This window comes from Scylla paramamosain, chromosome 46 (genome assembly GCF_035594125.1).
Source record: "Scylla paramamosain isolate STU-SP2022 chromosome 46, ASM3559412v1, whole genome shotgun sequence".
NCBI lineage: Eukaryota > Metazoa > Arthropoda > Malacostraca > Decapoda > Portunidae > Scylla > Scylla paramamosain.
In genome coordinates this window covers 623,569-645,896 of record NC_087196.1, presented here as the reverse complement: position 1 = coordinate 645,896, position 22,328 = coordinate 623,569, and the positions used below count along the sequence as shown (strand labels likewise).

General features: G+C 38.4%; 1 long non-coding RNA gene across 1 annotated transcript; it reads right to left on the bottom strand.

The window, feature by feature from the left end:
• Positions 1–791: 791 nt before the first annotated feature.
• Positions 792–16,837, bottom strand: LOC135094813 (uncharacterized). The gene is made up of 3 exons (XR_010263988.1): positions 16,612–16,837; positions 10,653–10,781; positions 792–1,129 (listed from the first exon to the last, which is right to left on the bottom strand). It is a non-coding gene; the product is annotated as an uncharacterized LOC135094813 (long non-coding RNA).
• Between the last annotated feature and the right edge of the window lie 5,491 nt (positions 16,838–22,328).

The window sequence follows — 22,328 nt, the reverse complement described above, 5'->3', positions numbered from 1 at the left end:
TAGTCAGTTGTAGTGAAGAACACGAGTGAGTTATGCATGACATCCATAGATTATCATTTGTTTAGGATCTCATTAAGTATTTTGCTAACAAGTTAACTTACATACGTATATATGTAGGTACTGTGCAGAGACAGGGCTTAAATAAACCGGTCACAAATCAATGAAGCTTCACGGCATGGAGACACCGAGGTTTTGAGGCAGTGAGATGGGCATAAGAACCTTTCATAGGGCCGAGTACCTTGTCCCGAGCAAACACGCCACAGTCACGTTCTTTGTGATTAGTCTTCTCTCTTGAAGTCCATGGTCTGCTAAAAATATGAGTGATCATATTTGGAAACATATTACCAACACATCAGAGGCCTTTTGATCGAGGGAAAACACTACTCACAGTTCAGTCAAGTTCTGAGCAGGACTGTACGAAAAATAGTGGTCCATATATTTAACTATTCCCTGTCTTGTACTAAATTATCACCATTGTTACATTAAACAAATGATTATATAGTCATTCACTTTTTTTCATCATTCAGATATACCAACAAAATGCACTGACTCGAAAACTTCCAACAAAAGACTGATGAACCAAACACTAAAACGTCAGCTGTTATTATTATAAACAAAAACATTCTATTATATCGCTTCCGCTTCAAACAGAGCTGTCCTTGCATCACAATATTAATTACAATGTGCCGTGTAATTTGACTGGCTAATATATTGTACATACAAGAGCCGTTAGACATGAAAAAGAGGCGTTTTATAAGTTATGAGCTCATAGTAAGCCGTGATGAGGAAGCCATACTCTTCCATACTCCTCCTGTTATAGAAAAAGTATAAATCAAACAAGAGTGGCAGAACAATCACAGCATTCCTATAGAAATTGTCTTTTCCTGCATATTCTAGAGGGAAAGAGACAAGTAATATAAAAAAAAATAGTAAAAATGAATGAATGAATAAATAAGATAATCCAAGGAGAAGCAGTCCCCTCTGTTCCTCCCCTACCTTGCAGGAATGACATGCCTCGCGGGAAGGGTACAAAGGCCTGCACTCTAGTCCCTCTCAGTCGTCATGAGGGACCCACCAGCCTAACCAGGGACCCAGTCTGCTAAATCCCCGCGTCTCAGGATGGACAGCACTACAGAGAACAACAATGACAATGAAAGTGATATGAACTAATAAATTATTGGTATTGTTATTATTATTATTATTATTATTATTTGATATGAATTAATAAATTATTGGTATTATTATTATTATTATTATTATTATTATTATTATTATTATTATTATTATTAATATTATTATTATTATCATTACTATCATTATCAATCTCATTATTATTGCTAATGAATTACTACTATTCTTATTACTTTCACAGTTATGCTAATGATATTAAGGTAATTATTACTGTGAAAATTACCATTTCTATTTCTGCTGTACTACAAGAGTACATCATCACAAACCACAGATGAACAAAGTGTTATTGCAGAGGAATAGTGGAGGCCTTGTACAAAATTAACTCCTCAGAATGGCTTGCTTTCCAACACGCTAAACAATACTGTAAAGTCATTTTATACTTTTCGGGGAAACAAGACGAAATGGATTTAATTTCTTTAATTTTTATACTAAACGCAGAAAACCTGATTCTTAAACGTGGTCAGCTCCCATGACTATTTCAGATCGGGTTCTCATGGATGTTTTCCTACTGATAGTGTAGTAGAATTCTTGCTAACCTACTAATTAATAATGAAACAACCTTGAAAATCACCATAACTTTCACTGAAGCCAGTAAAAAAAAAAAAAAAAAAAAGCCGAGATTAGAGCCCGAAACGTTTATGAACACCAAGAATAAACCAGTCACACCTTGGACATGACAAATGCAAACAGACAAATTCCTGCAACAGAGTTAAATCTATTCACCCAAAAATCAGAAAACAAACGAATAATTACTTGTAGTTTGTTTACAAGAGTGATTAAGCGTTGCGGCAGAGTAATGAAGCACTCATGGCGGAATAACCCCTCACAACATATAATGTAATGCCTTGCTTTCGGTCCTCTAATGGAGATTCCTTCGTCAGTGCCGGCAGGAAGGCGAGGCGGCCTTCCCTGACCCAAACTCCTGCTAGAACACGTTGTTGGATGTAATATACATAAGTATCCGCTTGGTGCGCCTTCCTACACATGCCTCTTGACTACGCGAGTGTAAAACGAAAGCTTACGTATTTGATAATCATTAAATGTTGTTATGCAGTACATGAAGCGGGAAAGAGAATAAGGCATTGAAACTCCGGCAATATAGTCTTCTCTTGTTAATATTCAAAAGACTGGAAAATTTATTAGCATGAAATCACAAAAAGAGAGAGAGAGAGAGAGAGAGAGAGAGAGAGAGAGAGAGAGAGAGAGAGAGAGAGAGAGAGAGAGAGAGAGAGAGAGAGAGAGAGAGAGAGAGAGAGAGAGAGAGAGAGAGAGAGAGAGAGAGAGAGAGAGAGAGAGGAAAGTAAGTTGATTTTTTTCTAGGCAACATTACCATTTTTAAGAAAGTGTAATGCAAAAAATAAGTGGCAAAATAAAATTAGGTGATAATGAAAAAAAAAAAAAACTATCCGAAAAAGTGTTAAATATGATCCTGGGGAATATAATATAAAAAATTCAAGTTTTCTCCTACATTTTAAGCACAAAATTATTATCTTATCTTCTCCTTAGACCTGTAGATACTCTTCCCTCTTTTTCCTTTCCTTTTCTCCCTTCTCTCCGCCACACCATCGTTATAACACACTGGCCCACCTCACCAACAGACAACAAACTTTCCACTCAGTCCGCTCCTCGTGTCCCGCCCAGCCCCTGCTCGATCCTCCATGTGAAGGCCCCACCTCGTCCAGGTCAGCCCATCGCTGTCTCTTCCGTCTCGCCAAGGGAAAGACGAGTATGTGAGGCGAGCTGTACTTGGCGCCGGCCCCTCGTTCTTCTTCCAGGGAGGAGGAGGAGGAGGAGGAGGAGAACATGCAACAATACTTTCTTGATATGTATTTTTCTCGTTTTTAGCGCCTTTGTACATAGCAATGCAGAGAGAGAGAGAGAGAGAGAGAGAGAGAGAGAGAGAGAGAGAGAGAGAGAGAGAGAGAGAGAGAGAGAGAATGACAGAAATTACACCATTTCCATAAAAGTACAATCCATGGGACTCAACGGCCTACATGCAGTCCAGTACGTCTCATGCTCGTAGGTGTGAGCAGCAGCACAGGCGAGGCCACACTCCCACCCCGCTGCGTCACTGTGTGGCGGTGTGCACGCTTCCAATAAGTCACGGACGCCTTGACTTGTGACGGAATTCACTGCACGACACTGGATGGCATCATTTGGGATATATATTGCATTCCACAACCACGTCAATGAATACACTGCATTGCATTACAACAACACCGATATTATCCAGTCATGTTATGATGCATTCGGGTTTTTATTCCATAGTGGGATCAAATGAAAGTAATTTGCTTGACTTGGTTGTAGTGAACCATTTGATTTGTCTGTTCCATGTCAGTTTCTATATTGTCTACAGAGAAGTATTTGTGGCTCTGTTAATCATTCCATTTAATACGAGAGAAAGATATATATATATATATATATATATATATATATATATATATATATATATATATATATATATATATATATATATATATATATATATATATATATATATATATTTTTTTTTTTTTTTTTTTTTTTTTTTCGTACTCAATTTAAACGCCAGAAGAGATCCAGGTTAAATTCTCTCTCTCTCTCTCTCTCTCTCTCTCTCTCTCTCTCTCTCTCTCTCTCTCTCTCTCTCTCTCTCTACCTTTAGAAGGACAATATACAACTGAAGGAGAGTCCGGTGCTTTTATTAATTATTTTGAGCCGGCATGAGGAACTCCCAGAAAGTTAATTTTCTTTCATAAATCTAAAGTTCAAGATAATTAGTTTCCTCGAAAGGTAATTCACTAAAATCTACTTCACCTGAAAAATTCATTGATGGCTAAATTTGTGAGTTTTTTGTAACGTTATATCCATCATTACTTGTAAGGTTTGTGTTTAATTGAAGTTTTTAAAGATAGACAATTTGTGGCCCACCTTTGCATATCTTCTACCATTATTTCCCTGGTTACACCTTTGCATATCTTCTACCATTATTTCCCTGGTTACACCTTTGCATATCTTCTACCATTATTTCCCTGGTTACACCTTTGCATATCTTCTACCATTATTTCCCTGGTTACACCTTTGCATATCTTCTACCATTATTTCCCTGGTAACAACTTTCCTGAATTAAGTAAATGGATGCTTCCCATTTTCCACGCCTCGATGCGTAAGACTTATATTTGCTCATAGTATGTCCAATTTACTTATGCATGTATCTTCGCTATCTTCGCTCTCTCATATGTTTTACTGATAAACTCTGCAAATCTCAGCTGCTTCTGTTTTTCTTCTTCCTACGACTCAAACTGTTTCACAAGAGCAGTACCAATAGCTCTCCGAAACTAAACTGGCCAGCTTATGGGAGCTACATATTGAGCGGTGTGTCATCTCATTTGTGTAGCCTTAGCCAGACTCCATGACACACAAAAAATAAGATATCTTTTTGAACGAGGCAGTGGACACGATAGGTTTGTTTCTGTTATAAAAGACCATCACTCGGCCGCTCAGGTGACCCTGCGTTCACAATATAAATGACAAGGTACACATACACAATCACGAGTGAAAGTGTTTTAGATAAGTGTACGAGTGTTCATTGCAGCGTAAATGAAATCTTGTGCATTATGGATCATCAGTTAAAGTCTTTTTAATAAAAAAATATATACATACATTCCCGTGGACTGGTAATAGTTTCCTTCATGTTTCTGAACACTTTTCTTCACAATTTTGATCATGTTTTATCACTCTCATTACAAGCGAGATGAAATACTGTATTCTTTATATGACAGTAATTTCAGCACTTGGGAATTTATCAGGAAGCAGTAAGGCGGCTGTGGCAGAGTGCACGTAATGGCCGCCATTATTCCTGCTGCCTCCTGTTTCTCGCCGCAAACTGTTATAGGCTTGTGTGATTTTTATTCCTGTCTAAGGAGGAATTTTATATCGCCGAAGAAATAACTTTTGCAGCATACACACACACACACACACACACACACACACACACACACACACACACACACACACACACACACACAGAGACCAAACCAGGAAACGCAGAGGTAAAGTAGAAAGACGGTGTTTGTCTGGAATTCGCAGTGTTGTCACGTCCTCTTGAATGCTATCCATGAGCCGCATCCGCACACACACACACACACACACACACACACACACACACACACACACACACACACACACACACACACACACACACACACACACACACACACGGGGTTTCAAGGTTTATTGTTATAGTAATGAACGCTCCATTGCCTTGATATACGCACATGTGAGGCAACAAGGACATAGGAAGCTGATTATTTCCAGTTTTCCAGTAGCAATTAAAAAACATTACTTATGTAAGCTGAGCATTATAAAACATTTCGTGATCTTAACTCGACTGCTTTTTAGCATACTCTTGTAAACGTTATTGGGTTTTTAAGAGCGTTTTCCATGATGGTAGAGAATGTCAAGACCTGCATAAAACTCCACTGTTGTTAACACACTCTAGTAAAAGTTACAGGGGTTTTTAAAAATGTTTTCCATGCTTCCAAGGAATGTCAAATATTCAGCATTGTAAGCAAGAAGACACCCAGGGAAACCAGAATAATAATATCTGCTTTGATGAATGTTACTGGGGTTTTTAAGAATGTTTTTATTATTCTACGCTGTCCGTATGAAAACACCTGTGAAGACCCATATGATAATCTTTGGTTTAGTGAATGTTACTGTTTTTTTTTTTTTCTAGGGCGACTTCATGATTTTAATAAAAATAAAGAAATTAGGGTCAAAAGGAAGAAAAATACCTACGTGGACCCGAATAAAAACTTCAACAATCCATGAAAAGAAATAGTCGCTAAGGGAGACCAAGCGCTGAAGAATATAAGCCTCCAGCCAATATCTCACCGCATGTAGTCAAACTTTGTTATGAACAAACACTAAGTCAGGCAGGAGTGCACGCCCGCCAAACTCTTACTATTAAACTCCAAATTTCCAGCGGAGGAAGGAAGCGACGGCGGGCAGTCAAGAATGCGAGATACTTCCCCCGGAGCAATGGTACTGCTCATAATATACCTTAAACTTTATTGCGAGAAACTTGGCGGTAAAGAGTCCTGGGTGCCTCCTAGCCATCATGTACGTAATTGTGCTGCACGATGGACTGTGTGACTATAATGCACGCCGCCTGCTCCTGTTCATGATTAAGTCTCACGCCTCCCTCGCCTTCCCCATGCTCGCTGTGCTCCTGCCGCACTTCTCATTTAATTTCCTCGTGTGTGTGTGTGTGTGTGTGTGTGTGTGTGAGAGAGAGAGAGAGAGAGAGAGAGAGAGAGAGAGAGAGAGAGAGAGAGAGAGAGAGAGAGAGAGAGAGAGAGAGAGAGAGAGAGAGAGAGAGAGAGAGAGAGAGCGAGCAACACAATGATAACTTAAAAAGTCAGCAACATTCCGCTATGAACATATACATCAGGATACAGGAAGGCGATGGTTGAGGCATTGACTATCACAATAACTGTTCATACGGTAAGTCATTGCCAGAAGCAAACACCATTGGATCAGCTGCACTAAACATTTGTTACATGACCCGCTACTTCTTGAACATCTTGGTATGTTAACATGACATGGTGTTTCTGAAATGAAAATTGTCTTGCACCTGTCTCGTCCTGTTTATTTTTTACTATTTTTTTTTTTTATTATTGCGAGGCTTTAAATAACTAATTGATTAATGAATTAATCCAATACTCCTGTTTTCCTCTCGGTAAGTGTTATTCTTACTGAACAAAGATGAAACTCAGAATTTAACACCAAGACACGCGGGGCAGACTGTGCCAGCACGTGAACACGAACCTTTCTCCAAGGTATACCAGTTCATGCATTTACAAGGAAAAATGAGATTGAAAAATACCTATGAACACTGTATTCCGTAAAACAATAACAGTAGATGAAATTAATAAAAAGATACACTTGATTCTGAGATATATGAGCCATAACTCAAAAAAAAAAAAAAAACAAGAGCATGCATGTTTACACCACTTGGCGCATAAACCCAAGCCGCCGTATTGTCACAGCATGCCAGACTGGATTAAAAGCCGTCATGTATAATGTATCACTCTTATGAACTATTGTTTGAGGCAAAAATTAATCAAAAAGAGAGAAAAAAAAAAGAAAAAGAAAAAAGACGGTGTGTTTACACACACCTACATCAATACTTGGGCGTCAGTGTTGGCGGGGAGACGTGCAACCTGTGCTTGATACCTGTATCCACCTAGTGGATACAGGTTAGTGGATACCTGTATCCACCTAGTGGATACAGGTATCCACTAACCTGTGCTTGATAGCATGTTTCCACCTAGAGTATTATTTCCTAAATCTCCATGCAATGAACTTGGTGGTGTGACTGTTCTACCAATAATTCCATTGCACAACAAACATTTGACTCTTATGGTGCTTTATCTACAATTATCTTAACTACTTTTTTTTTTGTAATTTGGTTTCTTCTTTAATGACTTGCAGTTTTTTGAGCTGACTTTTTTTTTTTTTTTTTGGCCAACTGGCGGATTTTTGAGTCACCTCGTGTGTTTTCCAGTCAGGCACAGTTTTTTATTCTTATCTGGTCTGCTTTGAACAGCTCGCTGTCGACTGTGTTTTCATTTATATATATATATATATATATATATATATATATATATATATATATATATATATATATATATATATATATATATATATATTTTTTTTTTTTTTTTTTTTTTTTTGTTAACTGGAGCATTTTCAAGTTAAGTGGTGTGTTTTTGAGTGAATTAATGTGTTTTAAATCAACGGCCGTGTTACATTATTATTTTTTTTTATTTATTTTATTTATTTATGTATTTATTTTATTTGTTTATTTATTTATTTATTTATTTTCTAATTCTAATTTATCTAAATATCTAATTTAAAAAGCCAGCTGCCGTCATTTGAGTTCCGCCCTGCAGCAAACAAGCCAATATCGTCCTGAGACCAGTAACTGTAGGGCGCGATTGGCGGACCGCGTCTGGTAGACAGAAAAGTGACGGCCAACTTTGAGAACGGTTTATGCTCACGGGCAGAGCTTTGGAGCCACTGACACCAGCTGAGAGAGAGAGAGAGAGAGAGAGAGAGAGAGAGAGAGAGAGAGAGAGAGAGAGAGAGAGAGAGAGAGAATCTATACAAAGAGATACGAGTAAGTATTGAAAATTGTAAAAGTCTGTCACCTAACCAACGACTGGTCTAAACACTAAAATACCTTTCCCAATGAGGCTTGTTTTCGTCTAATAACCCTGGAATTTCCAAAGAAAGCGAACGATGCGCGTATACACATGAAACAAAACTGTCAGCGTTTCTTTTCTTTACGTGGTCAAAGCTGCACTCGGGGCGATTTTTAGTGAATGACGCAAATGTAAGTCGATCAAGCACTGCCTTATAAGGATAAACACCTAACTGTAATAGCACCAGGTGAGTGAAAAGCCGCGATATCAAGTCCTCAGGTAGCCAGGTAGCGAGGAGCCGTGTGGTGGTCTGTTCCCTTTGGTGTTGTTGAGAAAAGGGAGAGAAAAAAAGAACACGAAGAACGTAAGAAAAGGAGTAAGATAACGAATCGAGACAGGAAATTAGAGAAGGAACAGGAGGAGATAAAGGTATGAAAAAGGAAATTTACGTATTCTGCTCCATCCACCACCTCCCATTTTTCTTCCTATTCCTCTTTTGGTAGGACGTGAGGAAAACGATGGTGGAGGTAGTACAGAACAAAAAGACACACTCCTAGCCCTCATGACACACGAGGAGGATGGAGCAACGGATCAAGGCTATAAATGTATTACATGCTGCACTGTAACCTGTTTCCTTGACTACTCCTCAGGGCACATGTATGCCTGTCAATTGTTTTAAGTCTTAGAGGAAATGGCAGTATACGTAGATGTGATACAGTTGACCGTAATCCCAAGCATTGCATCATTTTATCCCTGAAATTTAACAGGCTCTACTGAAAGTTATTCGTGTTTTTGAGTGTTTGAGTGTTTTCATAGTTGTAGTGATAATTTTGCAAAAATTTTTCATTAATGTAATAAAAGAATACACAAAACAATGCGGTTCATCGATGGCACCTGATAAAGTTCCGAGGAGAGAACAAACCATGGCGAACTGACACAAAAGACGCAGAGATGTGTTCGCTCTCACACCAAGAAAAAGGAAGCATTTTTAGTAATCGTCCAGGCGCGGGTAAAATGAAATGTCCCACTGCCATATTACCGAAGCAGTAATTTCCTAAAATTATTAAACTTTAATTCATTTCACAGCTCGGAAACAATTTAGGTCGTTCACTGCTACCACTCATTGCTAATCTCTCTTTAATGATGGCAGCCATTCATTTGTAAGCCACGTCAACTCATTCATGTAAAAAAAATCGTTGTATTTTCATTTAATATATGAAAGTATTTGTTTTTTTATGAATGAAAATGTTTTGACTTTATTCATAATTCACAATGCGTCACGTACACAGACTTAACTGTCTGAGACCGCACACTACCACGCACACCATTAAGAGGAACACCGCCGTCTGAAACAGGAAGAAGAAACGACCTCATCAAAAGTAAACAGAAAGAGGAAAACAGAAGACCCAGACAGTAAGCAGAACACGTCAAGGAGTGCCCATATGAAGGCTGCACTCCCACCCAACAACTCAACTCACCTTCTTAAACGACTGATTGCCTGGCTCAACTTTCCTACTTGTCGAATGTGCATTCATTTTACACGATAATATATATATATATATATATATATATATATATATATATATATATATATATATATATATATATATATATATATATATATATATATATATATATATATATCTCCACAAGAAAAAAAACATAGGAATAACTACCGTAACATCAGCCAGACCAATCGATCTTACCACACTTGTTTATCATTGTTACCACTATTAATGATTTATTATAGCGGTAGACTTAAAAATAGGATAGTCTTGAATTTGACAAATAGACGTGCAAGCTGACTGTTGCAATTCACGGCAACCTCCATGCCTCACCACTTCTACGAGCAAACTAACAGACTGAATACCAAATGACACCAAATAACTTGCATATCAGTAATTATACATCATCACTAGCAACACAAGGTACTTCATGGGCGACCCCACCCCTCCACCGCTCTCTCTCTCTCTCTCTCTCTCTCTCTCTCTCTCTCTCTCTCTCTCCAAACAAAGACTAGACCTGTACAAAGACCAAAACACCGCTGCAACATCCCCGTGCTGCCTATAATAGGCAAACCGACACCGTGCACCAAACGTTAACAAAAAACAGCAGCAGCAGCAGCACCATCAAGCAGACATGACACACAACATGAAAGAAAACGGGGAAAGCACTGACAAAGAGAATGACAGACGCACCCCACTTCAAGGTCTCGTCAGCTGTGTCAAAAGAGAGAAAAATAGCGGAGGGGGTAAAAGATAAAAGCCATACCTGACATGCTGAAGGACTTTGAGGAGGATAGGGGAGAGGGGACGCCGCAAGTGAAGGCACAAGGCGCACTGGGGCCGCTGGTGGGCGCTGGCTGGCGGCCTTCCAAACTATATATCTTGATCGGCTTGTCTGGGAGGGAGAGGAAAAAAAGGACGAGAATTCTTTTAGTTATCCTTCGTCTTTCCCCGACTAGTGACACCTGAGGCCACGATAATGTGCCCCGCGGGTGTCGCTAATGGTGTGGTGGTGGTGGTGTGTGAATGTAAGTGTGGTGGTGGTGGTGGTGGTGGTGTTATCAAAGGTGTGGTAGTATTGGTAGTGTGGTGCAAATGGTTACTGGTGTCACAGTGTTGTTATATATGAACTGTTATAACACTTAAATAGCAGAGGTAGTGCCTTACTGTTTATATTTAAAGGGATGGAATAAAAAATTACAAGCATGACTGCAAACTAACAAAAAGTACAAAAGAGTTAAGTGCACAGACATTACACAGTCTCAAGAGATGGCTGGATAAATTGATGGATGATGATGACAGATGGCCTGGCCTGGTGGCGGAGAGAGCTGTCAGAAATATCGATCTCATATGTACATCGAAAAACATATCTAGAGGAAAAGATGTTATGTGGTAAGCAGTAGTTGTGTTCTTCTTCATTAATATTGTGTGAGTTTTAAATGTGACAATGAAGCCACGTGTTGGGAAGTCCAGTTAGCAAGAATTGGCTTGAAGTTGAGACCCTAGATCTCTATTTCAGCACTTCATCCACCATCCGAACTCCATTCCAAAACTGAAATTACAATGCGCTTTAAGTCCTGCATCAATGTAAGGTGGAAGTGTTGAGCCAAGGCACTGCAGGATGAAGGAGAGATAGAGCAATGTGTTATGAGCCAAGACGTGAGATAAGTCGCTGTCTTCAATTTAAAACCTATCGGCGGATGAATATTATGTCTTTTCAACAACAAAAACCCTTTACTGTATATATTTAGGAAATTTTACATAATAATTTTCTTCTACAGCTTTATTTCCTATATAAACGAAAATAGATCGGCAAGTGGGAATTATACACATGCTGCATCCAACTTCATTTCACGGTTTCATTTTCCAATACGCCAATAGGGGGAGATAAACGTGTGGTGGCAAATTATGTTAGGGAGAGTGTATGGGTGTTGCAGTGTGATAAGGCCACCATTAATACTCATGTACACACACACACACACACACACACACACACACACACACACACACACACACACACACCACAAGAAAACAAACAAAAAAAAACTTTCCCCTTTTCCCTTTCCCAAGCAAACGCAGAATCTCTACTTGGAATCGCCGTGAAAAATATTCCCCCCGAAGATAAGAGGCGGCAGAACAGGTCCGCATGAAAAAGGAAGAACATGAATTTCCTTGAGGCATAGTTTGCTTGCCACGTCGGGATTAGATAGTTCCCAAGTGCCGGCCCCCGATATCAGAAAGAATGGAAGCAGGAGGAGGAGGAAGAGGAGGAGGAAGAGCAGAAAAAAAAGGAAAAAGGAAAAAAAGAAATAACGGAAGAAAAAGAAAGGAAATTAAGAAACAAGAAAAGAAGATGGACAGTTATAATTTACACACACAAAGAGAGAGAGAGAGAGAGAGAGAGAGAGAGAGAGAGAGAGAGAGAGAGAGAGAGAGAGAGAGAGAGAGAGAGAGAGAGAGAGAGTCTAAAAATAGTCAAAATAACCAAAGAAAGTAAATCCTCTTTTCTAGACATTGATACGGAATAGCTGCAATTGATTCACCAGGAAAGAGACATCAAAAGACCTGAAAAGAACCAACCAACATATTCACTATCTTTGCTACACAAGTATTTCACAAACTATTCTCTAATAGGATTACTGCAACGCTTGATCTCACTCCTTCCTGCGACTCCCGTTAGGAGTCGCCACAGCAAACCACCAGTCTCCATTTCACTGTCTTCTTCGTTTTCTGTTGCAATAATTCAACACAGCACACAGGATTCAGGAGGCGCTGTGCAGCTCACGAAATCCATGTGAAATATTTCGAATAAATAAATCCACAATGCATGGCTTTAGCTGAACAAGAAAAATATCATCAACCATATATACACCTTCGGAGTGACTGAAACACTGGGAAGAATTGAGGTTAGTGGACATGTGAATGTACTGGAAGACTCATACGAGGTACAAAGTAGTATGTCGAATAAATAAATCCACAATGCATGACTTCCACTGATCAAAAAATGCCCCCGATTCTGTAAAAACCTTAGCAGTTATTAAAGCAATGAGAAAAAGAGGAATAGAGGAGACATGTCAAAGTATTGCAAGTCTGATGCAGGAGGAGGACACACACACACACACACACACACACACACACACACACACACACACACACACACACACACACACACACACACACCACCAAGACCTGCTTCCCCGCGACGCACCGCCGCCGCGACGAGCCCTACGTGCATGTACCAAGCTGGTCCCCATCAGAGGCTGCACTGACCGTTACAAGCACATCGCCGTCCTATTCTAGTCAGGCTGTTTAATAACCACTCATGTTACTTCTACTCTTGTTTGCCATTCTAATTAACTTTATCTTTTTACATTGTTTTAATTTCTCTGTTCTTAATTTTACCCTTTTTACCTTTCAATTTTATAGTCTGCCTTATAATTTGCCTCTGGTTTGGTGGTATTCTCATTGGTTTTAATGTTTTATTTCTACCACCAATGTATATTTTCAGCCTTTGGCTGAAAATATACATTGGTGGTTTATATATATATATATATATATATATATATATATATATATATATATATATATATATATATATATATATATATATATATATATATATATATAAACCATTGGGGACTATCCTCTCAAAGTCTGGGCTCTTATCTCGACTATTTATAAGTCTGTATTGAAAGTTGTTTGTATTTTCGAAGTTGGTCTCATTGTTCTTGTGATAATTCATCTGACTGGGCAGTCTTGAGGTTTTCCAGAAAGCTTTTATGATTAAAGTTGTAGCTTAATAAGGATTGTGCACTATCACTGGGAACAGTCACCATACGATCATCACAGAAGCATCTGGCAATGGTCTAAATAGTAGAAAAATGTCTCTATTTCTTTCTGCATCATGACATCAGCTTGATTTACACAGAAAATCACTATACATAATTATTCTCAAAGGTTCACAATAAGATTAGTGGCAAAGGAGTTAAAAGATGCAATCTAGTTATTCATCTTTTCTTTAATTACCCTAATTAAGAACAGGTAATTTTGGGGGGAAGTGGGATTTTTTTATATCACAATAAGAAGAAATCGGTTATAAAATACTGGAATGTGACTGGAACGGACTCATTAATCCGACAGTTTGTAATGGTATGAATTGTTACATTATAGTTTACTCTCCCTTTCCTCCTTTCCTCGCGTACAGCGTGGGACCCAGGCTGAGATCACCTGGGTTTCCATATAAATTTTTATCTCTTTTTCCTTCTTCCGTAACTGCGCTGTAAAAACCACCCTTAGTTCAGCATCGTTTTCACGGTTTAGTATGGGAAGCGAGTTGTAGCCGTACATAAATGTATATTACTCTAACTTCTGGTGACAGAATACATGTATACTGTATCATGATGTGTTCTGTTTAGTACCATCTTGTATTATGTAAACCGTTTTCACGGTTTAGTATGGGAAGCGAGTTGTAGTCGTACATAAATGTATATTACTCTAATTAACTTTTGGTGACAGAATACATGTATACTGTATCATGATGTGAAATGGTTTGGTGGAAGTTTAAAATATAAATTTGAAAGGCACCACTGACAGAAAAGAAGTAACAGTAGTTCAAGTCTTTAAGTCCATCTTGATATGTCTCAATAAAACCGTGAACGTTTCTTTGTATAAAATAACGTCGTTGTAGAGAAAAAAATATATTGAGAGAGAGAGAGAGAGAGAGAGAGAGAGAGAGAGAGAGAGAGAGAGAGAGAGAGAGAGAGAGAGAGAGAGAGAGAGAGAGAGAGAGAGAGAGAGGTAATAACCGATATATCGGGAAAGCTATGGGTGTTAGACAGGGGAATAAAAACAGATGTCGTAATGAGACAGATGTGGCAGGTGCGTTAATGGAAAGGTGAACAGACGAGGCTACCGAAGAGGACTACAGGATGAGAGGATTACGGCACACGTAGTCAGGATTGGGTCTTTATTGGGTGTGCTGGTGAGACTCAGGGATAAAGGGAGCGTGTTGGTATGAGTGAGGCACTGAGGGGCTGGTGGTACTGGCGGCACTGTTTATGTCCTCGTGACTTCCAGGTGTCGATGGCTGGTGATGGTGAAGAGTGCTGGTGAGTTACACTTTTTCTTTATAACTTTTTTTCTGTATCTTTTATTGTTTCGTGTTTTAGAATTTTGCTAGTATCTATAATGGTAACGATGAAAATACAGTGAAGTAAAACATCACGTGTAGTCTACGGGTAGCACAATGAATAGGTAAATAAGCTTCCAGGGATAACTGTAGATGAATGCGATGGACTAGTTATCATGTTGTTAATGCTGAGTCATTAATGAATATTAAAAGAAGATTAGACATGTTCTAGTTCGACACCCTCTCCAATCCTTGTTATTTTAGTAAGACTTTCAGGAGATAAGACAACTAACGTTATTTTTAGTATAGTTGAATGCATAAAGAACACTTACACCTAATTCTGAACCTAATACAGGAGTGAAGCACGATCACCATTATTCGTGATTCACGCAGTCACGCCTAAATTCGATATCACTAAGGCTCCATAAATTCAACTTTGTTAAAATAGATTTCAGCCAATATTTATAATTCAGTCAGAATACGTACATAATATAATATCCTAAATAGCTAAAAAAAAAAATAAAAAATTGCCAGACACTAACTACACTTGAGCAAACTTAGCATACGACACCTGTGAGGAAGTCCAGTCCTCGGTGTGTGGAGCACGACCCACATCACCACTTTCCACTAGTCCCGATCTGCTTCTGCCAGCCATCACCGTCAGGTGTACTAAGTAGACATCAGACTTAACAATTCTCAAATTAAAACCAAAAAATTAATTCCACAACGGCATTTCCTACTTCACACACAGCTATCGCTACACACACAATTGATTGTTACGTCTCTGCAAGGGCAGTTACCTGGTACACCCACAATTATAATTATAGTAACAATAAGTCATAAAGTAGTTCCCTATCACACAGACGGCCGCAGTACCGTCATCAACGTTTCCTAATCTTGCAGGTTTGCCAGATCAAAACCTTCCGTGAAACACTCTTATTTGATAACACTGCAATCTAGAGCTTTCGGTTAACGGAATTCGGCGTCCCTAACATCTTCTATATGCAGGAATCTAAGCCTTTCCTTATTAACATGGACATCATAGTAAATTCTATGATGTCTTTATTAATTTATTTGAATGCATAAACACATAAATAAACACACGATTAGCCGAATCCTTTGTTGTGGTACCGGAGTAGTCGTATGTGTGCCCTCTGCACGCATGCGCGAGTTTTGAAGGGATGAAGGCCTCCACACTCCTTGTAAGACCCTTCAGTGAAGGTGAGAGAGTGGCTCTCTCTCTCATTAAAGAGAGGCAAGGACCTTGCCTGGCACACTGAACAACGCAATACCACGGTAGTTGTTGCAGTCCTGGCGGTCCCCTTTCCCTTTCCAGATAGGGACGACCAGTCCCCTCTTCCACTCAGGAGAAATGGTACCGGACTGCCATACGGCAATCAAGACAGCATGCAACCCGTGGATCATGGCAATAGGCGGAAAAGCATGCGAAATATACCAGTGGGTTGGCAGCTTCAGGAAGCTCACCCGTAAACATGCTGTAAGCATCCTCTGTCCTTTGTAAGCAAGAAATCAGAGTAACTTCCCTGCATAAAGCTTCCTACACAGCACAGGAGATTAATATTCATTTACTACTTACCTCATGTACGAAATAAGGACGACAGAAGGCGAGTTGACGAGGTGGTGGACCAGGCATCAGCTGACGACATTGTTGGAACACGCGGTGGTGCCGCTTCTTCCGTGTGAAGAGCGTATAGCTTGAGATACCGAATATTTCGCAGTTCTTCTACTTCCACTTATAAATAAACAAAATGTACCTCTCATTCTAATCACATAATTCTCGCTCTTACGTTTTCTTTAACAACATACTTTACGCTGTAAAAAACGTGATACCCTTTAGGAAAACCACCTTATTTCTTCACTTCTACACTAAAGTCTTGTAAACATAGTTGTATCTTTAAATATTTCCTCATATACGGGTCGAGAGGGACTGAAATTCACGTATTATACGCCAATGAAAATATACTAGCACTTCATTATGCATAAATGACGATATAATCCCTATTTATGTCTCAAGGGAAAGGTCCAAGGGAGGTCTCGAGGTACCTTGGATCTGCTAAGTTTTAGATGTTGTGAGACGGGAATACCACCAAGAGACTGCCACATGTACGTAGGCCTGACGGCTTCTTGCAGCTTTCACGGTTTTCTTGTATTCTTAAGTGTACATGGAAAAGTTAAGTGGTGATAAGTAAAGTAAAGTTAAGAGGGTAATAGTAAGAACAAAAATACTCAAAAAGTCAGGCGGTAATGATGATTCTAAAAAGTAGTAAAGTAGTAATATAACGACTATTCGGCAACCAGTAATCTAAGAAAATAATGAAATGGTGATACGTATAGAAAAAAAAAAGTTAATAATAGTAAGAGAGAAGAATAATGTTAAATGGTAATAAGATCATAGGAATAAGAAAATAAGGACACTGCAAAAGGCTGGCTGTTCAGACGGTGGGGAAAATACTGTTGCAAAAAAAAAAATAGATAAAAAGATAAAACAAATAAATAAATAAGTAAAACAAAATGGAAAAGACAAAAACAAAAGGTTAGTGAAGTACAGTCCGTGATTGTACGCAGGCACGCACACACGCACGCACGCGCACCAAGAAAAAAAATGCTAATGACATCTCTGTGTTCAAATTACAGAGCGCGATTTTCGTACGCCACGATAATGATACATCACTGCTTTACACTTTTTTCTTAGAGTACATGGTAAAAAAAAAAATAAATAAAATAAAAAGCACCGTGGCGTGGTGACCTAGTTTCCTACGGATACACTTCCGTCCCCAGACCGCGTAACTCTGAACCGTGTACTGGCGTCCCTCCATCACCAACAAAACACTTGCCAACACAAAAACAATATTGGTGCAACAGTTAATCGCATCCCATCTGTCATAAGCCCCACTCCCTGCGCTCTGCTGCTCTCCCTCTCCCCTCTCTCGTGACGTCATCCCTCTCGGTGCGCGATATTAATGGGGAGTGAGTTTGATGATGTTATACAATCGTCTCGCGCAACCATTAATCCCAGAGCAATCACTCAACTCTCCATCAGCACACTTGTATAACGTTCATTACGGGAGTCCCTCATTGCAGTCAGGGGTCACAAAACACGGATGGACGAGAATGTGTCCCTTTTGGTTTTGCATTACAACTAAAGAACTGATCGCATTCAGACAACTGAAAGTGCGTATATGCTTTAGACACACTGCACTGCGGTGCCACTTGAAGCAAAATAATGATCAAGTGCAAGAAATGGGAACTTCACCATTACTGATGAGTATCGCTGAGAATTTCGCTAGTATCGATTTAAAGAAAAGTAGCCTACACTACTACTACTGATGCTGATACATTAATACATCCACATTGTGTGTGTCTCCACTGACATGTAGCAGAGTAATGACCACATTACCTTCACCAAGTTTTCTGCAATTCTATTTCCGGCAACTCGTCCAGAACTTCGAAAACTGCAGTTTTCAACTAGAAAATAAAATATAACAAATATATGACTGGGCGGTACTGTACAGATTCCATTTAGTAAAATATATTTCCTTCCCTCCAGTTTTTCTTTGTTTTTTGTTTCTTTTTCACTTTTTTTTTTTTCATTCCGATATAAAAGCGGAAACCATACACGGAAACAAAAACAGCAGATATGGAGTACAGTTTGTAAGTAGTATATGTGTACTGTAAAAGTCGCGGTGCCAATACGGAGAAGACACTAACACCTCAGCTGTCCACTTGCTCACATTTCCCTCTCAGTGATGGCATTTCCCAGCCGTCACACGGGAAACACTTCAGGTCTGGACGAGTCACGCGCACTATTATCTTTAATTCAGAATTTTAATTTACCAAAAATATGCTTATTAGTAGATTCACTTATAAATCAAATAAATACAATACAATTCCGCTACGAGATACACACAGATTTACAAATATTTCATGTGTGTTTCATTTATGCCAACCATTTTTTTTTTTTCACTGGCAGGTGAGGATTACAAACTTTCACCCAACAAACGATCTTTTTTTTATCATATTGTATAAATCAAGAGCAGTAAAAATATTTCCATACTGGGTAAAAATAAGTGTAAACAAAACAAGTCCACAAACATTTAGCGCTGCCTCTGAGTTTGCATCAGAAGGAAGGTGTTGCCTGAAGTGTGAATAATGAGTGTGCTGAATGGTTATATGAGTACATGATTAAAGCTAATACTGTGGCAGAATTTTGTTGTTGTTGTTGTTGTTGTTGTTGTTGTTGTTGTGCTGCTACCACTATCAGCACTACAACTGCTGCTACTACTCCTGCTACTGCTATTACCACTCTTACTATACTGTCCTTATTTGTCTGCTCATTTGTCTGTCTGTTTATCTATCTGTCTTTCTATGCCTGTCTGTCTGTCTGTCCTCAACACTGAAAACAATTACAACTACAATTTTCATTGAGGGTGTGAGGCAAGACTCAATGAAAATTGAGTCTTAAATGAATTGTCAGCTATGATAAATTTACATGACGGTTGTGATATCATAATTGGGGAGGATTTTAATGTGGATTTCTATAGACAATCTCGTAATGCTGATCTTTTAAAACTGTTTTTGAATGAGGAAAATTTATTGTGTCCACCATTATCTTGTACTCACGCGACCTATACCTATGAGTCGGCACGAGGTAATAGATCTTGTATCGGTCATTTCATTGTTAATGAATCTGCCATTAGAGCTGGTGAATGTGTGTCAACTTTTATGGATGGCAACAATTTAACTGAACATTTACCTATATCTAGAACGTCTACTTTAACAGTAAATGTCTCTAATATAGAAAAATTCACACAGCCAAGCGTTGACTGGGAAAAAGCTTCGTCCCTAGATATTGAGAACTATAAGACACTGATTGATTTTCACTTAAGGCATTTAGATATGTCGGGTGTTGTGGCACCATGTCCTGATTACTCTTGTAAAACACACAGTAATATGATAATGAACACACTCGAAAAGATACTGGAAATATTAAAGAAATGTGCTTATGTTGCTATACCTAGACAGCTCGTAAACGGAAAGAAAGGAATACCAGGATGGAATGAATACGTACGACCATATAAGGACAAATCCATCTTCTGGCATGGAATTTGGAAAAATGCAGGTTGTCCGGCTAGTGGACAGCTCGCAGATTTAAGAAGGTTTAGTAGATCGAAATATCACTGGGCAATTAAACAAGCTGAAAGGAATGAGGATGGGATCTTGAAGAAAAATACAGCTGTCACTCTTAGAAATAAATCATTCAAAGATTTCTGGAAGATCATTAAAAAAAATAAAAGGAAGAAATATGTGGTCATCTGGTATAATTGATGGCCGATGTACTGACGAGGATATTGCTGATAGGCTTCGTGACTTATATGAGGAGCTCTATAGTAGTGTTACGGATGATGACTTACAAGAGGTGGGCAGTAAGGTGAACCACCTTGTTAATGAGCGATGTAATGCTGCCCATTGTATTTCTTTCCAATGTCATTCTGTATCTGCAGTGATAACTGAAAAGGCTGTGAGAAGCCTCGTACCCAATAAAAAGGACGAAACATATAACATTAGTAGCAATCATTTTATAAATGGTACTAAACTATTATATACACAGCTAAGTCATATAATAACAGCAGTGTTGCAATACGGCAGCACAGATGCTCTTTTTAACAAAGCAGTTATTAAGCACATTCCCAAAAATTCTCTTAAATCTCGTGCTAACTCTTCTAATTATCGTGCTATCTCATTAAATTCAATTGTAAGTAAAATCATAGATCATGTATTAATTTTACTTATAAAAGATAATATGGTGACATCTCATCTACAGTTTGCCTACAAGGAGTCTTAATCTACCTCGCTGTGTTCTTATCTAGTTACATAAACTATTCAGTATTATCAAATGCGTGGATCTAATGTGTATATGCTGTTACTTGATGCCACTAAGGCATTTGATAGAGTGAAATATAGCAAGTTGTTTAACTTATTTATAGAAAGAGATATTTGTCCTCTAATAGTAGGTTTGCTTCTCAATATGTATTTGATTAGTACTGCTGTTGTAAGTTGGAATGGTGTTAACTCTGATCAGTTTAAGCTTTGTAATGGTGTGAAGCAGGGGGGTGTAATGAGTCCTCTACTTTTCCCTATCTATATAAATCCTTTAATGCAGAATCTAAACAATAGTAAGGTTGGCTGTCATATGGGTGACATTTGCTGCAACGCGTTTGCTTATGCTGACGATATAGTTATTCTTAGCCCAACGTGTGAAGCTTTGAGGAGGATGGTCAAGATTTGTCAACAATATGCTTCCCAGTTCAGTTTAAGTTTTAATTCTAATAAATGTGTTTTAATTTTTTTTTTTTTTCGGATTCAGATGTTTTTATGGACAGTGTATGCATCAAGATGTACGGTCGCACTATACATAACGTTATGAGTGAAAAACACTTGGGTCACCTAATATCATCTCGTGGTAGTCTAGTCAATCTTGAACCGGTTATGAGGGACATGAAAGTGAGAACTAATGCCATTATCCATCAGTTTTACTCTACCTCATGGCAATCTAAGGTGTTGTTGTTTAATAGCCATTGTACGAGTACGTCGCTGTATGGTTGTCAGTTGTGGAATCTTGATGACCCAAGAACTGAGGAGTTGAGTGCGGCGTGGCGAGTGTGTTGCCGCAGACTGCTTGCTTTGCACCCTCGCACGCGCTCTCACTTACTGCCCCATATTATGAACTCTCTATCTGTTCGTCAGATTATTGAAAAAAAAAAAAAATGCCTTTTTTTTTTTTTCTTATTAGGGGTTTGAGACATCCTGAGCGACAAATATCACATTTTTTTAGAAATGTTCTGCTATCGAATTCATCATACATGTTGTCCACCATGAATTCATCATACATGTTGTCCACCATGAATTCGATACTGCAGTCTTATAACATTAAATACTATGAAATTTTTTTACTGTAATATTAACTATGTTATTGGCAAGGTATGTTGTTTAGAGGACTATCAATACTGGCAAACAGATATTAATAGAAGAATTTTTGAGTATCCGTGATGGTCAGACAGACCATCATATAGTGATGTCTGTGAATTCCTTGATGAAATATGTTTAATATAATATGTTTTGTACACACATACACAATAATTTTTTAATTTAATTTTTATTTATCCTTTAAAGTTTTTAATATCTCTTTTAATTTATATTTTATTTTGTCTTTTGAGTACATTGTAAGTTTTTTTCTTTTTTTCTCTTTTATAGCTTTAAATTTTTAGTGTAAGATGACTAAAGAATTGTACTTTG